The sequence below is a fragment of the Grammomys surdaster genome, unplaced genomic scaffold, assembly GCF_004785775.1.
Source record: "Grammomys surdaster isolate TR1022 unplaced genomic scaffold, NIH_TR_1.0 203, whole genome shotgun sequence".
NCBI classification, from domain to species: Eukaryota; Metazoa; Chordata; class Mammalia; order Rodentia; family Muridae; genus Grammomys; species Grammomys surdaster.
Window position 1 is genome coordinate 5,620,975 of NW_021604648.1, and position 17,978 is coordinate 5,638,952.

Sequence of the window (17,978 nt, forward strand, 5' to 3'; positions counted from 1 at the left end):
TCTCTCTCTCTCTCTCTCTCTCTCTCTCTCTCTCTCTCTCTCTCTCTCTCTCTCTCTCAGTGTGTGTGTGTGTGTGTGTGTGTGTGATACATGGCCCTACCAGACATGTATGATGTATTTGTGATTCCCAAGTGTTGGGTTAGTCAGGAGAGGATCTGAGTACAACGTATAAGGTTCTTGGCTAGTAAAGGCAACTAGTAAACAGAGAGTAACAGTCTATGGTTAATGTGTGAAAAGATCATCAGAGAAGACTGAACCCAAATGGGTAAACCTGATAGGGCTTCTCAGACAAAGCAATTTATATAAACTCATGGGGAAACATTCAGCTCAGGTGGGTAGAGGAGTTAGAGAAGAGAGAATGAGCATTTCCTCACATAACAGTGGATGAATATGTTAGCATCAGGTACATCTATGGACAGCTAGAAGTAGTTTTAGAGCCCGCTTCTTGACCCAGCAATGAGACATGTGATCTCTAGTCGACAGCTCTGCTCCAGAGTCCTTCACCTTGTTACCCACTGCATGTACCTTTGCACATATGTCACATGTGTCACAGCATAGATAAAAGACTTGTCCCTTGCCCACATCTCCTTCTCCTCCTCCTCCTCTTCCTCTTCCTTCTCCTCTTCCTCCTTTTCCTCCTTTTCCTCCTTCTCCTCTTCATCCTCCTTCTTCTCCTCTTCCTTCTTCTTTTTTTTCCTCTTACCCACTCCTAAAAGCCACATCTGCCCATAACATCACCCCCCCATAAGACCTGTGACTTGGTATGACTTATCCGAGATTATGCCACCTAGTCTAACAAAGTGTGTGTAAAGTGTGAATTCAAAAGGAAACACGGTCTTAGAAATCATATGGTAACACCTCACCTGGGATGCATCAGAAGAGAAATTCACTGGGGCCCATAGTGCAACAGAGTGCCATTGCTTCCATCTCTTTATGGGACAGTGCCAGGACTTTGGCAAAGAGGGCATTTGCAAAAATATAACCAACCTTCTTGGCAATGAAGTGTGGTAGGAGCATAGAATATTCGAGAATGAGAAGAGGCCAGGACCAAAGAAATAATCTTTAGGTAGCTAGGAAGCTTGAGCTTTTGCTCCAATCTCAATGTTCAGTGAAGTTATATTTGTTCTTGCTCCTTTGAGGAAAGACTGTAAGGTAATAGAAGCAACTTGGAAAAATAAATATTTTGAGAAGACACTCAATGCACCACCATGTACAAGTAGCACAACCCATTAATACCTTAGAGTGTATTGGATAGAGGCAGGGATGTGTATTCATAAGAGAGAATTATTCAACTTGTAGATGATATGGAAAAGGACAGTCTGTTGTTCAACCCCTGGGATCTAGGGATCTAGGTCAAGCTCTAAAATTTCTTTAAAACTTTGTTTTCTCACCTATAAAAATGGACACAGTAGTGAACTTCTATAAAAAGTATTAAAAATACATGAGAAAAAAGTGTAAGCTCTTCTAGTGGTTTGCAACTAAGAGCTATACAAGCTACACATATAAAAGCCAGAAAACTTATCTTTCCCTTCTAGTCTCTAGATTTCAGTCCCTATAACAACACAGAGCTCAAAGAGTGGGCTCAAATGAGAGTTTTGCATGGATGACTTAGTCAAGTCTGCATGAACCAAAGTGTATCTGCCCTTCTCTTTGTCTCTGTTTCTTTCTCTGTGGGAGAGTTTGTGTAGCAAAATGAGCGTTCAAGAAGGCAATTCTCAAGTGAATAATGACAAGATGGACTACTAAAAATGAATTAAGGTCACAGAGCCATCAAACTGGGCTGTCAGAAACTGTGATCAGAGCCTATGAAATCACACTTTCAAAGTGTGAGAACCTGCAGTACAGAGACATGAAATGCTTATATTGGGGCCATACAGATGGGAAGCAGAATGGGGACTAGAACTCAGTTCTTCTGATTTCCATGCAGATTTCTCCCTCTCTCTCTCTCTCTCTCTCTCTCTCTCTCTCTCTCTCTCTCTCTCTTTCTCTCGTGTGTGTGTACGTGTGTGTGTGTGTGTGGGGGTACATGACCATTCTACTTATGACTCGGAGTGATATTCACCTAACTCTTCCTGACTCCACTCACCAAGTTGTCTGTAATCTAAACAGAGACAGAGAGCTTGTAAGAAAGTCTTTGAAAGGTAGAATCACTTTTATTATTATATGTCTTCTGATTTACATATGAAACAGTCTTATTGAATATTCATTGCCTTCTGCCACCTGGAGGCACTTTTGCAGTCCCCATCTGTGTCCCTTCCTTCAACACAGTCGCTGTTATTATAGAGACTGCAGGAAGAGAACTCTGAGCAAAGTCTTGGGAAAGCCTTCATTTAAGGGAAAGATTCTATATCAGGTGTCAAAGAACAAGGCTGAAGCCTACCAACGCAGATTGCTGTGAAAATATTCAAAACTGTGAGCGGAGACATTGGAGAAGAAGCAGCATTTTATTTTATTTTCTTTCTCACAGAATTGAAGATGATATAGGTCGATCCTTATTGGTATGAATTCTGGATTCTGAGACAGATAATAGATCTCATCTCAAGCCTTTCTGCTGGAGTAGCCTAAAAGGGAGCTGGGAGTAAGCAGAACTCCCTAAAATGTAAGTTTTCCATTCCCAGATTTGCCCAGTAGAATTTTTCAAGGGATTTAAAAACAAGATGGATGTCTGACTTCCATGATGCAATTGATTAGGTGTGAGCCTTGTGTGTTCAGAGTTTTTAAGGCTCTGGTTTAAAATGGTAGTTCAGTTGATTAAATGCTTGGTGTCCAAGCATGTGAACCTGAATTCTCAACTCACATTTTTAAAATAGGAAGAAAAAAAGGAAAGGAAAAGGAAAAGGAAAAGGAAAAAGGAAGCAGAAAAGAAAAAGGAAAAGCATTCCTGTCAGTGGAAAACTGTGCTTGGGATCTCAGTGCTGAGGAGGTAGGTACTAGAGGATCCTTGCAGGCTGCTGCTTTGCCAGCCTGGGGAATTTGGCAAGTAAGAGACCTGTCTTAATAAACAAAAGGCTGGGCTCCCAGTGAACAACATCATAGGTTGAACTCTAGCTTTACATGTTTGAGCTGCATACACCCAACACAAATGCCCACACCCACAGACATGTACCCTGTCTACCACACATACACATACACACACACACACACACACACACACACACACACACACACACACACATACACACAGCTCTCCATGAAACTCTAGTAAGTAGGTAATGTTAAGAATATTTGGTCTAGACAAAGGCTTAAGCAGCATCCCGTATAGGGATAGGAATGAAAGCAATTAAGTTTTGTTGGTCACCTTAGTCTATCTTAATAATTCAGTTTTGCTACTGTAGATCAGAACAGCCACAGATAATATGTAAACAAAGCACTCCCTGTGTTCTGAAAAGCAAGAGGTGGTGAGCCGTACATGAGTCCTAGGAGGCCATAGTTTGCTGTTGTGTCTTGTTGACATTAAAGCCATCAGTTGTGAGCTGCAAAGGTGTATGTATACTTACTGCAAAATAATGCTTTTGTGTGGGAGGAGTATTGAATTAGCTGAAATAGTTAAATCTTAATTCTTCCAATCAAAATTTCTAGAGACAAGCATAATGTGAGTTCATTTTCCCCTTTGATAATTAATATATTTCTTAAAAGTCCTCTGTTTCTAATATTCAGATTTTTTAAGCACCAGTGTTGCTATCTATTCAAATTCTTTCTGTACAGCTATATAAACATCCACCCACTTTTATAGCTAATATCTTGAGAGGATTTTATACAAAAGATTCATGGTCCACATCACATTTCTGCTCATGTATTTGGAGTAAATACTGAGGCGTGTATGCTCATAATCCGGTGCCATCATTTTTCACACTGTTACCTTTGACAAAAAGTAATGCAGTCGGGGTTTCTGTGTTCCTCATTGGAAAGGAAAGTGCTCTGCATTCAAAAATACAATTTGACTTTTTCTATTTGCTTTAGTGATTTGGTGTCTTGCCAGAGCTGAGTCAGTCAATGCCTTCCTTTCTACACTGGCAATATTGTGAATCTTTCAGACTTCCCTGGTGAGTCTGATTCTATAATCAAAGCACCAGCCAAGCCTGACTAAGGCCTAAAGGACCAGGGCTAGGTTGTGGTCCAGTGAACTCAAGCATTGAAGAAGAGCTATGCATATCTGCTTGGGCATCCATGGGGCTTAGACTATATGGGGAAGTTTCTATCCCCATATCCTGTTTGCTATCACTGGTTGCCTCTAACTCTTCAAGATTACACTGTAGTTACCTCCTACCAGGTCTTTTAGGAAATTAAGATTTGTATTTGTCCTAAAACTCAGCCCTAGTGTATGGACCATATAGAGAACACAATAATTACTGATATCCAATAATAATAATAATACATCCTTTGAGGAGTTTCCTTATATGCTTTTTCTTCTGAGAAAGAGTTTCACTATGTAGCCCCAGGCCAGCCTCAAGCTTACAGTCCTCCTACCTCAGTTCCTGTAGTATTGGGATTATGGACATGTGCTGACTCATACACTTTCTGTGAAAATGATCAAAGGGCTTTACATGGATTTCTTGGGCAGAATACCCCTGGAGGGAGGATACTTGAGACCCCTTCACCATGGTTCTATCTTCTTATGTCTGCAGTAGATATTATCCACAGTCCAGATCACTTCTTGGGAACTTGCTCTGAAGGATTCCCATGGGCACCCCTTTTGTAGCATGTTGACTGCATCACTCTGTCAAATACCTATGGCCTGTGGTGAGTACTAGAAGCTTATGCAACCCCAAACTCCTTTAGAACACTAAAGAGTCTCAAATATCCTTATCTGGTTCTCCACAAACAAGGCCAGATCTTCTGATGAATCCTCCCACCCCCCAGCCACCCCAAATTCAGACCTTTTCCTTCAGCATCTGATCAACAAGCTGTTGATGTGACTTGTTTCTGTGCTATTGTGTAGCTGACATGGAGGACAGAAAGATGAGAAGGAATTGCCTGCTACTTTGCTATAGCACACAGATGTATAAGTTGCTTCATCCACATCACCATGGCCATTGCCAGTAATATCTCTACCTTACTCATTCCCACCAACACAATTACAATTTGATTCCCAGTGCTAGTAAGGACCTAACATACCACTACATTAGCTGCCATTATTGTCACCCCTTTCAGGGACATCACAATCCCCAGTACCCAATGAGCCACACTCCACACACACACACACACACACACACACACACACACACACACACCAGCCATTGTTGCTAAGCAGCTTCCACCGCATGGTGGTTCATCCCTGCTACACTTAAATCTTGCTGTGACTCCTCTTCCCCTGCAGGTTAGCAATAGCAACTCTGAGATGGAATAGGATTTACCGTTCCAACTCAGATCTGTTCGACTCTAGTACGCCTTCCTTTTCCACAATAATAACACACATCTAGGTGCTTGCTCCATGTATGACACTCAACTTGGAATGTGAATTCACTTACTTTAATCTAGCAACTCTAAAACTAGGTTTGATTACTCTTGCATACATCAAGGACAGTGAATTCACTTACTTTATTCTAGCAACTCTAAATCTAGGTTTGATTACTCTAGCATACATCAAGTACAGTAAGGGAAAGCAAGGCATAACGTGTCCACATCACATGTCATTGGTTCCAGTTAGAACTTAATGCAAACTGTCAAATTCCAGTACCAAACCTGACTCTAAACTGCCTTTCACACCATGAGAAAGTTGCCCAGGAACACTATGTGGCTTGTGCTCAGAAAGAGAGGATGACTAAAAGAGAAATAAATTACCCTCAAGTTGGACACACCTCCTCAGACTGGAACTCTCAGATGCTCTCCTCAAACAAAGAAACCCCTGGCATAGCATCATAGCTTGCTGAGCTGGAGAACGATTATATTTGATGGGCATAGGTGTTTACATCCCCTCGGGCTATCAATCTGCTCAGCTTTAGATTTTACTTCTTGTATTCCAAGCCCCCCCCCAAAAAAAAAACACACACTTAAAGAACAATTTCTTTGTCATGTTATTTTTTTTAAAATCTAGTTTTCATTTTACCATCTAATGAAGCTTTTTTCTAATACAGTGCTACTTAAAGTATCGTGGAACCAGTCAGATCTATTGCTTTGGAATCACAATTTGAATTTTGAGAACTGGTCCTGGAGTTGAGTCTCTAGAGAAGGGGAAAACAATCCTTCTGTACAGGAACACATGTTTAAGCTAAGTTAAGGTGTTGAAGTAAGAGCTATGTCCCCAAACTTTCCACATGAAGACTTCTCTTCTACTTAGGTGGTTTACAGATTGTCAGCATAGGAAGTACTACAACACATGTTTGGTTACAACACATGATTTTGGTGCCTAGCAAACAGAGACAATAGTTGTGTTTAATTAAATGGAAGAGAAATGGGAGTACTTCCACTTGTTAGGATGTGGGTACTGAACATCAGAGATCCCAAGTTCTGGATGCAGCCCAGCCAGAAAAAGCCTGTGGCTCAGAACTTTGGCTGATTGTTCACTGCTCCTGAATGGATCGACTCCAGCTGTATCTTCAGGAATAACAGAGCTCATGAGGCTGATTCCAAAATCTTGGGCCACAGTCCAGATGTCATCAAGTTCAAGGTAATAAAGGTGGAGGGTGGTCGTTAACACATTCCTCTTCAGTCCACTCAAGCCTTCCCAATGCCCATTACCCTCCCAAGGGCATTTTATTGTCTTTGGTCATGTGACAGTTCCACACTGTTAAAGATATTACCCAAGCTACAGTTATCATAGTTATTAACATTTTATGAGCTTGTTATTCACCTCTTAAGCTCCTTAATATGAAGTGGCTCCTTTTAAAAGCATAGCACATACTTCATTGATTCTGATATAAGAAAGCTAATGCAGTCCTGGGGTTTCTATTTTTGCTTCTAAATTGGAATGTGCTAACAGGGGTAGTATAGCTGTATGGGCCTAGATAAGACTACACAAATTTTGTTGATGATCACGTGGTTGTCTTAATTACAATACATCCATGCATTCTCCTGTCAGGAACAACTGTCATAATTTAACTTCTAGATATTTTTTCTTATAGGTATATTATATGTCAAAGGACTGAAAATATATATATTTCACATAATGACTATTGACTTTCAGTTATGACATTTTTGCTAATGTTTTTCTGTAGATTTTGTTTCAAAAATCTATTCATTTTCAAAGGGCTATATTTCCAAAATTTTTCCCCATTGAATATGACAACTTCAGTGTTCTTCTCTAATCTGGGAAATGACAATATTAGCTCTGGTCCTATGACTTAAATATTGTTGGTAGTGAGATGAAGATTAAAGCCAACATTCCTACATTCCAATTCCCATGATGTTTATACAGGTGTTGTAAGGATATAAATATATATACAAACTAAATAAATTTCTTTTACAATAATGGAAGGAATAATTTACCTATGTTCCTTTTAATTATATAAAGATTAAAACTTAACCAAAGATGAAATGTTCTATCTCTTGAAATTTAAAAATAGTAGCGGCCATCCTTGAACCTTAACAATAGTTGAATAATAAATTTTACATTAACCTACACTGTAGGACAGATTCAGGTGAACTGCATTCTTCCAAATATGTAGGTATTGATACAATATATTGGGATTGTATGTTTGGACCCATCTCTTTTTCAAGTGAGATTTCTCCTCCTCTTTTTTTCAAGTTCTTGTACTGGATGGAGGTGAACCCCAGGTCCCTAGATGTAGCAGATTTAAAAAGTAAGAGACGACTTCCTTAGCCAATAATGTGATGAAAGATCTGCCAGTTGGTTTTCTATATACTTACATCCCCTAAAAAGAACATGTATTTCTTGGGATGCTAAGCATTAAATCAATTCTTACTTTTCCTTCTCTCACTGTGTTTACCAAGTGTCCCACATTTGTCATCGTGCTCTGAGATGAAACCATGTTTTATTGTGACTTTTCCTTCTCAGTTGAAAGCACAGTATATACCACCTCTAGTCTCAGTAAAGTGAGATAAGTTTATGTGATAGCAGGCAAAATACAAAGTGTGCGTGGGCAGAGGAAAGGAAATGTCACTTGTCCTGAGGGATGTGCAGGACCTACCCAGATGTTGGAGAGTTAGAATAGTGTTCTTGATGCAGAAGCAAATGGTATCAAGAGGCTACAGAATGCACAAACAAACGCAACAAGACTAACTTCCTAATGTAGCTTTTGGAAATGGAAAATGTCTAGTTAATAGCTTTCTCTCTATTCCAGCCTTACCACATAACACGTTCTCCTTTTTTTCAGTGCACATGGGTCACAGTCACATTTTTTTTTCAAATTCAAAACTAGGATATAGTCTGTGAATGGCAAGGTTGGGCTGGCAGCAAAGGAGAGAAGCCATTATAACACTGGATGATTCATCAGGATCAGGTCTAGAAGGTGAGGTTAACATTCCCTTTGAGTAACTCAATAATATTACCTCATGTAGGTATCTGAATCCCGTGAATGGAAGTATCAAGAATAATGGAAGTATTTTGATTTATTTCATTCATTTACTTAAAATTCTAGGACAATAATAACACTATTAGCTGTATAGGCTGGCTTAGAAGTGTTAGTGGGACATGGAATAGGTGTTGCCCAAGTCAGCTCCTCTGCAATGCTTTCCACGTCATCCCCTTCTCTTTATTTCATGGCAACTAGCCTCCCTTTTCCTAAGTTATTAGTTTGTCTCTTTACAGATAATTTCTATCAACACACCAAAAAAAATCACTGTATAGTTCCTTTGGTTAGGAAAAATGTTTCTTCCTTTATCTTTTTTCTACATTCTTGTTCAACTTTGGTTTGTTTATTTCTTTAATAAGAAAACTTTTCTAAATAGATGTTTGTAGCATGAGCTTCTTTTACTCCAAGTCTTTTCTTCCTATCCATTCTCTATCTCTTCAATTAATAGTTCCTGTCAAGGTTGTTAATAATCCCCAACAGTCACTTTCTGAAGCACTAGCTTGCTCTCCTTTGGTAGTCACTGGCATGGCTGGCTCTCCCCATCTCTTGAGTGAACTGTGCTCTTCCTGGCTTCACCAACATCACAGTTCATCCTCCCTCCATGCAGCCATTCCTGTTCAGCCTCCTTTGCTGTCTCTGAAAACTGGACTACCCAGCTTTGGGCCTTGGCCTTTGCTGTCTCACGTTTCCCTTTTCAGTCCCAAGGCTGTCTGTGCCATAGACAAGCATCACCACATTATCAGCTTCTGTCCTTCTCCAGAATGCACACATAGAATAAGACTAAATTTCTAACATAGCTTGTGAAAATGTACATTTTCTAGTCCATAGCTCTCTCTCTATCCCTGCCTTATCAAGTCACACTGTCTCTATTGTTTGTTCCCCATGAGTCACCCACTCCCCCCATTTATTTTAAATTCCTTGAACATAAAAGCTCCTCCTGCCATGGGACTGTAAGTCATTTTCTCTGACTGGGAGATACTCACATGACCTAATTTTTCCAGTCTTCCATCCTTCACCAAAGTGGTCTCTGTACTTCCCTTTACACGATCTAATTTGAAATCTCCTTTCAGGTGGTAGTACTATCCAGTGGAGTCTGTCCTTCCTGCACTAAAATAGCCCTCATGAGAGTAGGGAACGTGTATGTTTTGTTAATTGCTTTGTCCTAGGTAGTCAAACATGCCAGACACTAGTAAATGTTCAATAAATATTTGTGACAGGTATGAAAAACATAAATGTTAGTTCTTTTCCAGAAAAATTTGTGAAAAGTGCTACTTAAAAGAGAAAGTAAGATATCACTTTTCTCACAAGATTTATTGTTTTCTTTTTGTTTGTTTGTTTCTTTTTTTTTTTTAACTTAGAATGAGGTTCCATGTAGTCTTTCTTGCGTCACTAAATTTACTTTGTCCTGAATATATCCTAAGGGCAGATTATTCTAATTTCTTTAAAATTGTTGACTTTGTCCTTCTTTTCCAGGAAGAAGAGAAAAAACAGAGGTAATACTACGAAGCTGCCAAGAACCATCTGCTCTTAAAAGCTTAATGCCCCATTCTAAACTTTTCTCCTGGGCTTACATGGATTTCTGAGGAGCCTATCGTGGCATGTGCTCCCCTAGACACAAACTCTTCCAGGGAGACAGAAGGTGGGCTTTTGACAGAGTGAAATGCAGACTGAGGAAGGCACAAAGGAGAGGGCAGAAGAAAGGAAAGCACCAGAGATGCATCTGAGCTCACAAGACAGCTTTTCCTTCCTGGATGCTTGATAGCAACAAACAAACAAACAAACAAGCAAACAAGAACAAAACAAACAAAAAACTAAACCTCATTACTAACGTATTTGAGTTTTCATTTCTTTGGAGAGCAGGCATGCTCGTATTTCCTTTATGGGATTGTTGTTTGGACTAAGTTGAAATCAATATTTCATTTTTGTACCTCGAGCATTTCCCAGCACAATGTGGGTGCTGTTATTAATAACAACATTGGTGCCACTTAAATTACTTCCCCATTCTAAGAGCTGACTCATTCAAACAAAGTTTTGCTATTCATCAAGTTTTTGCATAGGATCTTTTCCCTAGAGCTGTTTAAGTGTAGGTAGTGGAAAATACATGACAATTAAGGATAAAGTTAAAAAAGATTGTGTTTAAACTGGTCTTCATGATGCTGTGAGAGTCAGGTTTTGCTGTCTTTAGAAATACATTCAGGTAGCAATGCTGTGGACCAGAACATAAAGCACAGGGCTTCTTTTCAGGAGACTCTGAAGCATGGGACATCAGATAGGAATGTGTGTACATGGGAATTTATATTCTGAAAAGTTTCTTTTTTCATTTAAACAATTTTATTGTTTTGGTTTTGTTTAGTTTTGTTGTTTAAGCAAGTATGCTGTGTCAGATTTTTACTGACCACTTTTATTTTATTATTTTATTATGAGGTAAACATGATGATAACTATTACGGATCAGCAAACTAATATTCAAGGTTTAACTGTTCAAGATATGGAATCCATATTAAAGAAAACACGTATCTAAAATCATCTAGTTTACCCACTCAGGGTCTTTGCTTCTTGTCTGTCTGTACCCTTCATCAAGGCTAAGAGTGGAGCCCTTGTTACAATGGCTGATAAGATTCTCTTCAACAACTACTAAGTAACTTCAGGGTGGGTTGAGTTGAGACGCAAAAGTTTGTCTAGTTATTTACTCCAGATTGGCTCTGTGGGTGTAAGCATAGGTTGGCATTCTTATGACTTCCCCCTTCTCCCATATAGATTCAGGCTTTCTATCTGTATCTTATGTACACATAGCTCATATCTGAGAGAAGTATTTTACAAGGACAAACATGAGATAGGAAGGTCATGTGGATCCAGAAAACTTTCCCTTTCAATTTTAGCTATTAATTGAGTTTCCTTGCTTAGTCTCCTATCTGTCCTTCTGATAGCTGGTCATATGACTCTCAAGTATACCATTTTATCTGGTTTTTAGGCCACAAGGGCTTTTATTGCCAAGTAAACAGCAATTTAGAGAGCTTATCCAGGGATGCTTTGAAACCTGTCCTAGAGAGATACCAGAGCTGCTCCACAGTGGAACACACTAACAAGGGGAAGTGCTACATTAGCATTTTCCCAAATGCAGGAGACACTAGAGTCCCTAATTGTAAAAAGTTACATCTTTGTCCCCACTTCTTTGGTGTCTATTTTTCAAGGTATTGGAGGAAGTGCAGACACTGTTTGTTGCAAACATTAAACTTTCAGGTACCACCTTCTCTAATCACATGGTATCTAACTGACAGGTGGGAGTACTGGCACACTGGGAAGCAAAAGGATACAAAATACACAATGGAAGAACATCAGCCACAGGAAGAGAAGAATGAAGAAAGAAGAGAGTGTAAAGACCAGACCTGGTGGACTTGGGTCAGAAGGGAAGGCTCTAGTCAGCAATTTCAAAGGGCCAGAAACTGGTACTCTGGTGATTCTGCAAAACTCAAAATAATTCAGTCTGTAGATAGTAGTCAGTTTTGAAAATCAAGAGACTGAGGTAGAAGGAAGAAGAATGATGGAGCAAAATAATTTTACTAATTAGGATCAAAATATAGATATAGAATCACTGCTTTTTGCTAACTCAGTTAATCCCTGTTGAATTCCGTGAAAGAAGCCAAACTCTCTATTATTCTGTTTGTTTGTTTGTTGTGGCACTAGGGATTGAATTCAGAGCCTTGCACATGGCATGGTAATGCTCTACCACCAAGCTACAGTTCCAAATTTTAACTTTACACAGAAAAAGAGAAGAGAAAAGTTTAGTTGTCAAATAAATTGCTTTATAAATATGATTCAATATTTCCTTACTATGACATTTTGAAATGGTAATATATAACTTGTATTGCTGGAAGTACGTGATCTGTTTTTTATTTTGATTTTATAGGGGATTACAATAAAGAGATTTTATGAATCTCAAATATATATATATAAACATGAACTGGTTTCTTTGTCATAATTCTTAGGGGTTTATAGTTTTTGCTACTTCTTTCAAATAATGTTCTACTGAAAATAATTTTTCATAAAATTTATTCTGATCATGGTTCCCCTTCTATCTCCTTCCAATTGCCACACAACACCATGTCTTGTTTATTTCTCTCTTTAGAAAACAGGCAAATAAAATCAAACAAACCAGTTAAATAGAAAGAAAGAAAGAAAGAAAGAGAGAGAGAGAGAGAGAGAGAGAAGGAAGGAAAGAAAGAAAGAAAGAAAGAAAGAAAGGAAGAAGGAAGAAGGAAAATAAGCAGAAGAAACACACACACACACACATGCACCATAGAAACACAAATTTGGAAATCATAAAATGCCAGCAAAAGATCAGTTAAGGTATAAAAAAAAAGAGCCCAAACAAAGTATTATGTGACAAAAGTCTCCAAAAATATCTTTGAGGTTCTGGGATGTGTGTGTGTGTGTGTGTGTGTGTTGCTCGTCTACTGCTGGTCATGGTGCCTATTATTAAGAGTGGTTTGTATGCCCAGTGAGACCTCATTGGAGAAAATTTAAAAAAAAATTTCCATTTGTAAGTGGTTGTCACTTTGTCATAGCTTCCTATTTAGGAATCGAGGTTTGTATCCACTTGTCCCTCTTAGTGCTCAAATCTATGCAGGCCCTGTGTGTGCTGTCATAGTCTCTGTGAGTTCACATGTGTTTTGGGCCTGTTGTGTCTGGACAATGCTGTTTTCATGGCATCTTCCATCTCCTGGCTCTCACAGTCTTTATGTCTCTGTGTCACCTAAAGCATCATCTCATGCCTGAAATATTAACCAAGGAAAGCCTCTTTGCTTGCAGACAAAAGATGTGCTATCTAATCAGGTAGCTCATTGGACTTTGGTTTCTAAGTGAGATTTTCTCAGAGTTCACATTAAAAAGACTTTAGCAATTAGTTACCAAGATAATTGGTGTCCTAGCTGCTTCAACATCTGATCCTTTGCATGATGAGTTTTAATCAGTGGACAGGGAGCTTCCCTAAAAGATAAGGAAGAGAGAGTCTTCCTCTCAGTCATAAGAAGAAAGTTCTTTAGATGTTGCACATAATAACCTATGAAGTTAAGGATTTCTTATCTTACACATGAGCAAATGGCACTTTATACATTTAACTGCTTTCCCTGAGTTCATACAGTATTAGCTAATCAATATTCTAAACTTTTCCAAATATAAGTATATTTAATATCCCCTACCTCCCAAAGTCAGCAGCAGTAGATTAAAATTCCTGAGAGTTGCAGAGAGTGACAGCTCTTGAAACAGTTTGGCCTAAAGGGGACATCATCAAATCCTTTCCCTCAGGGCTGGAGATGTGGCCACAAGTGTGACACTTTCTTAACAGTATGGAATCTTTCTTCCTCTTTCTGCTCTTGTGGCTTCTATTGATTCCCTGACCTTGTCCACATAATTTCATCTGTAACTCAAGTTTGGTTTTCGTGCCTTGACCTTATCTTTCTCCAGGAGGTCTTTATGTTCAGGTCTCCAAGCTGGATGACTCTAGATCTGGTACTTGTCTTAGCTGCACACGTATTAAATTCATGTGATATTACTGGGCAAACACACACCTTCCCCTAATGCCTTGTTCAAATCTCTGAAGTAATCACTGGGTAGCTAGAAAATGATAGTCATGTTTGTAGGTTGCTCCTAGAACACAACATCTTCTAATAAATAGAATAACATAAAACAACTGCAAGGATAGGGGTGAGGTATATATTTTACCCAAGTTAATTAGGAATAACTACTCAGACATTTCAAGTTTAGTAAGTATATTTTTTTTGTCTGCTAACTAATCTGTTAATCCAGATGTGTTTGTATTGTGTTACTGGCCTGAATTGTTGACAAGGTGATGTTTATTCAGTAACTTCAATGTCTAGTCTCACAATGATATTAGGATTTTTTATGAAAGAAATTTTAATGAAAGAACTTAGTTCATTTCAATAAAAACAATGAGTTTTATTGTTTTATTGGAGGCAGGTTTGCACCTAGCTCAGGATGGTCTCAAACTCCCTGTATAGCTGAAGGTAACCTTGAAATTCTGATTCCCCTACCCTTTGTCCCCGAAGTTCTAGGATTACATTTGTGGGCTACCACATTTGGTTTTATGGGCCCACGAGCACTACCCTTTTAGCTCTGCAAAAAATCACTACTCTTAATTCAAGCCAGAAATTGTATTTATGCTAATTCCCAAGGGGTCTGGGATCCGGTGGACAACTGTGACAAGATAATAGATAGGTTTTGAGGGAAATAATAATGATATAATAGAGTAGGACATGAAATCCATACAGTTAATAGAGAAACAATAATGAATAGGATTTAAAAACTTTTAAGTTAACTATTATTGACACTAAGAAATTGAAGAATCAACAGTTGCATAATTCAGGGAAAGACTCATCATTATCCCTTTTGGGACCATGAACCTCCACTTAACATTTAGTCACAATAAAGCTTTTAGTCTTACAGAATTCAAATGCACACGAAGCACATGAAAGTGGATGTGGGCAAGGAAAAAAAAACAATGTTAAATGGATATAATTTCTAACCTTTATCCTACTAGCTTTCTATGAAGTGATCAGAAGTTGTAGAAAAAAAAGACACTACCTATAAATGCAGAATTAACGTAGGTTGTGATAGCAATATATACTTCTAACATAGTTCTTAATATATGAAAGTATCATGCTTCATTTGATGACACCTAATTTTAAATCTAACTTTTGTAATGTGAATGGACATACACTCTTTGTTATCTATTTAGCCATGACAATGACTCCTATGTGAGGGCTACATAGCAGATGAAGTCACAGCTCAGTTTGGGACAAGCGAGACTTGGTTGGGGCTGATTTTCTCCATTTTTACCAAGTCCATAAGGTCATTAACACTTAAAATATAAAGCTATGTCCACTCTTTCAGTGTAGGAGAAAGATTGTGGGCTCTGGATTTTGTCAGATCTGGCTTTAAATTCTGTCTCAATTCTAATGATTGCTAACTGGATTTGATTTTGTATGGTTCTTTGATGTATGCTTTCCTTCCTTTCCCCTCCAAGTATAAATTAGATAAAATATATAAGATTCCTGGTTATAATAACCCAAAAGTGTTAGTCACTTTCCAGCTGCATGTTCACAAATACAAAATGTGTCTTGTGACAAATGGCTCTGCTCAGTGAGTAATAGAAAAATCATGGGAGATACAAAAGTCAGAGTCTGCTGAAGGGAACATAACAGCCAGCATTCTTAAGGGAACATCTGATGCTCATCTCCAATTGTTACTTTTAAATGGCAATTAATTTTTTAAACATTTGGACATTTGCTACCATCCAACAAGGAATAAAAATGACTAAACTTACTCCCAACACTGAAGCCAATAAAAGGACAGAGAATATAGAAATCAATGGTCTTCAAGAAAGTAGACATCAGAAAACAAAGGACAGGGGCACTGCCTGAGGAATAAAGCAAATGGCATGAGTGCCATGATGCTCACAGTTGGCTATATTTAGAGGCTCAGTCAAGCCTGGTCTGCTGGTACCCTGACTTAGGCTCAAAGAACCAAGGTAGAGAGGGCTCAAGTGGCAGTTGCATCAGTGGCTCTGAGGATACAGATACTGTTGTTCTGCAGTTTTTGTGGGGATCAATTAGAATAATATAGAATCACACAGCAATGTGACCTACAACTGGGAGAGAGGATCTCTTTCATTATTAATTATCATCATCATCATCATCATTATTTTGCCATATCTGCTCTTCCTTTTGAATCCCTTTTTAATACTCCCCTTTGCATAGTATTATCTAAGATTGTTGAGCATATTCTTTGTGTCATTGTTTTAAGAACCCTACATGTAATACATTTTCATGCAAATATATAAATTATTTAAAAAGAAAAATAGCCTCATTTCCAATTTTTAATGGACATTGAAGATCCATGTGTAATGTCTGACTGGGTTGAAATAAACCAATGTGTGAATACTGAACCAGAGTCAAAAGTAAGCACATGATTTTCAGCATAAGTATTTCTATCACTTCTTATTTCTCTTATGATCTTACATGTTTAAATACAATGAAAAAGATTAACTGATAGCCATATATTTAATCCAACATTTTTCAACTCAAGCTGTCTAAAAGACTTTGGATCACAAAGGGTTTTGAGTGATGTGATGGAGTCAGGTTTGAGTTCTGGCTCCTTCATCACTTCATCACAAATGGACAAGTGATGCAAGCTCTGTGTGAGACACGAACAGGTAGGATCCATGCAGTAAGCTGATAGGATGATTGTAGAAGACACATCAGGTAAAATGTTCACACGTGGTAAATAGGACCCTGCAGTTCTTTGAATAGGAATGGTTCCCATGGGCTCACATATTTGAATGCTTGGTCATCAGGAAATAGCACAACTTGAGTGATCATGGGGTGTGTGCTTGTTGGAGTAGATGTGTCACTTGGGGTAGGCTTTGAGGTTTTTTTTGATGGCCCAAGGCAGACCTAATCTGTCTCTTCTCCCCTCCTCCTCCTCTTCCTCTTCCTCCTCCCCCTCCCCCTCCCCCTCCTCCTCCTCCTCCTCCTCCTCCTCCTCCTCCTCCTCCTCCTCCTCCTCTTCCTCATGCCTGTAGATCTCAGTGTAGAACTCTCAGCTTTGTTTTCAGTACCATATCTACCTGCATGTCTCCATGCTTCCCACCCTGACGATAATGCATGAAACCTCTGAAACTGTAAGCCACTCTTAATTATGTACATTCCTTTATAAGACTTGCCATGACTATGGTGTCTCTTTATAGCAATGGAACCTTGACTAAAGCAGGTCATCATTATACTCTCTTACTGTAGGCTGTTTTGTAAATTGTAGCTCTATCTATTAATACAGGCCCCAATAAGGAAAGCCCTCAATACTGTGATTGTACTTGCCTCACTCCATGTTGTTTCTAATATGAAGGGACATGTTTTCCTGCCCCTGCTTACTTTTAGAATAACATGTTCCAGAGCTATGATGATACAATTTATCATATTATAAAGTAATTTGAACAAAATTTAAGCAAGCACTGCTAATTGTTTTAAATTTGATATTTCTTTGGAACAAATGCTGTGGGTTGAATATAAATTCAAAGGTATAATCATGCATGCGTAAGTAGTTCTTATTTTTAGATCATATTAAGCTGAATTGATTTCACAGAATGAGGATGCTCCTTATCTCTGCTCAACACTGAGTAAGCTGTGAGGAGCAACCCTCATCTTTCAGTGTCTGAGATTTACTTTTAAAGTCTAATTCCTGAAGTATTAGAATATATATATTTCTAAAGATATGATTAGGTCATTCATATTTTCTAGCCTTAATCCTCAGAATTTCAACTCGTTGAAAAACTTGAGGATCCAAGCAAATTCATCGAGCCTTTAATGCCATGTAGAGTGAAATCCAAAACATACCCCTGGCTGAACTATGCTTCATTCTTCAAGTGCATTGTTCTGAAGACAAGGTTTGATCTGATTTGGGTAAAGGAGTTAAGAAGCTTAACCGTTTAGTGGCT